Source organism: Neomonachus schauinslandi, chromosome 13 (assembly GCF_002201575.2).
Source record: "Neomonachus schauinslandi chromosome 13, ASM220157v2, whole genome shotgun sequence".
Classification (NCBI taxonomy): Eukaryota; Metazoa; Chordata; class Mammalia; order Carnivora; family Phocidae; genus Neomonachus; species Neomonachus schauinslandi.
In genome coordinates, this window is record NC_058415.1 from 4,216,551 (window position 1) to 4,219,217 (window position 2,667).

Here is a 2,667-nt window from a genome sequence, read left to right on the forward strand (position 1 = left end):
AGAAAGAAAGAAAGAAAGAAAGAAAGAAAGAAAGAAAGAAAGAAAGAGAGAAAAAGACCCGACTATGGCCACAGTCAAGCCGGGCGCCCCTTCCCATCAGCATCAATGCTGGAGCGTCCCCACCCCAATGTCCGTGGTCTGTTGACATTTGGAGGTTTTCTTAGTCTTTCTCACTTCACGAATCAAGAAGCGCTTGGCTCCGAAATACAATGAAGCCTCCTGGAACAAAGGTGTCCGCGCTGCTCAAAAGCTCACCGGGCAAAAGGCAGGAGGCAGGCCGCTAGAGCTGCCGAGCCGCCAGGCTGCCCTCTCCTTGCGCCTCGCCCTGGGCGCCTCCCGCTCCTCCCCAGCTCCCCTCCCATTCCATTCCTCCCCAGCTCCCCTCCCATTCCTCCCCGGCTGCGCTCCTCTCCCTTCCCTGGGCCGGGCGAACCCAAAGCGCACCCGCACTCCCCGGCCCAGGTCCCTCCGCGCCCCCAGCGCGGCGCCTCACCGGGACCCGCCCCCACCGGGTGGGCGGCGCAGCGGGGCCTCGGCGCTGCCAGGACCCCCTCGCCAGAACAAAGGAATGTGGGGAGGGGCGAGGAGGCGCGCAGGCCGCCGTGCGGCTCCTGCCCAAGCACCGCCCAGGGCGCTCGGGGGTCCCGACTCTAAGCCCCCACGCTCCGCCCCCACCTCCCAGCCCCCTGCCTCCGTCCCCCAAGGGCCCGCAAGCGGGAGGGGCGCGCCCCTGGAGGTCGCGATCGGAAGGTGGCGCTACGTGTTCCCCAGCAGGCCTGGGGCTCCCTGCCCAAGCTCCAAAGTAGGTCGGGGTCTGACATCAGGGGGCCTGGAGCACTATTAGCTTGTTGGAAAGCAACTGCAATTATTTGGGGTAATATAATTTGTTGCAGGGATGAATGTCTATAATACGCCCCCCCCCCCCCAAAAAAAACCCAAGCCTTGCTCTTCAGTTATTTAAATGTTACGTCAGGAAAAAAAATCTGACATATACACACCATCATATACATATATTCACACATAATTACACAACCTAAGAATGCCGGAAGAAATTTAAAATATGGGTACATTATATATTCATACATACTCACAGGAATAAAACTAGGGAATCTACACCAAAAAAATGCAATCCACTAACCTATATCTGTTTCCCATAAATCATATCTGCTCTGGAGAAAAAAAAATACCCACGATGTGAAATAAATACTTGTGACCTCATTCCCTGTTGTTATTTACAAAAGCCAAGACCAGAAGATGACACTTGGCCATCCCCTGCTGTTCTCAGGGAACACAGCACTTTCCTAAAGTGTCCTTTATAAAGATAAATGGGAGTCAGCATCCAGCAAATCACCGGGCTCTGCGAAATGCCTTCCTAAAAATACAATCTTATCAAAGGTCTCCGAAGGCGTGGAGTTAAAACTACAGCAAATGGCCCTGAACTTGTATTTGCACATAGCCCTGGAGAAAACACCAGAAATAGCGCTGCGAGGCCACAATTGTTAAAATGTGATAGGGCTAAATTTAGAAGAACGCACATTTCATTTAGGGCAAAAGACACACATTCGGCAGCGTGAGCTAACTCAATGCTTTACCCGGTTGTCTACTTTCCTGTTTAAAATACCCTTAAAAAAAAAAACTGTTACAGTGACATTTTAAAGGCTGAGATTGTCCTACTTTCTTTGTAGCAAGATTATAAAATCACGTAATTAGCTCCCGCTTCCTATGCTGACTGCCAGCAAATTCGGCAGTTACATAATGCAACATTTCCAGGAAACTATTATGTGATCTGTCTTGTCGTGTCTGAAAAAGCAATGACAATAAGGTGAGAAAAAGGGCTGATGGAATGGAATACGTGAAAATCAAGAAGGTAGGGAGGTAAACGCCACAATGGTTCGTCCCTGATTTAAAAATAATAGCTCAGGACACCTAAGGGGCGAACCCCAGGAGTATCCAAGATCAGAATACAACCCGAGGAATTCTTCATGTTTTGTAGGAGTGTTGAGAAATAGATCTTTTTATTTGGGACGTAGTATAGATGTAAATAACGATCTAATATCCAACGCTGCGCTAAAATTTCCAAATCATTGCACACGTCCGTGCACATTCCCACATCTGCCCGTAACCCTAGCCAATATTTCACGGTGGACAGATTATGCAATCTGCGCAAGGACAAATCCCACAACCTTCCCGGGCGCTGGTAACACACGCTGACGACAAACAGGGTGGAAGACGTCGGTGCAGACACAGCCCCTGACACAAACAAACGCCGCGCACGCATTCTCGGAATGCCGTCACGGTTCACGCTCCCAACGCTCTTTTCTCAACAAGAAAATCAAGACTAGTCCCATTTACTCAGCCCCCTCCGCGCCCCCCTCCTCCCCCGCCGCAAGCCCCGCAGAAGGGACGAGAAAGGAGCGAGCGCTGCCCTTCCCGCTCGAGATGGCTCAGCTCCCCGGCACTCTCCTCCACCAAAACATCAATTTTCCTGAAATCAGGAGACATTATGCAACAGCAGCGGGGGGGAGCGCAAGCCAGCCCGGACTACGTGCCGGCGCGTGGGCGCTGCAATCAAAGCAGCCACCTTAAGGTGGCGAGTCCCCTCCTGACAAGACAGCAAAAGTTTATGTAATGAATGCCCCGCGCACACTCGCCGCCGCCGCCGGCCAG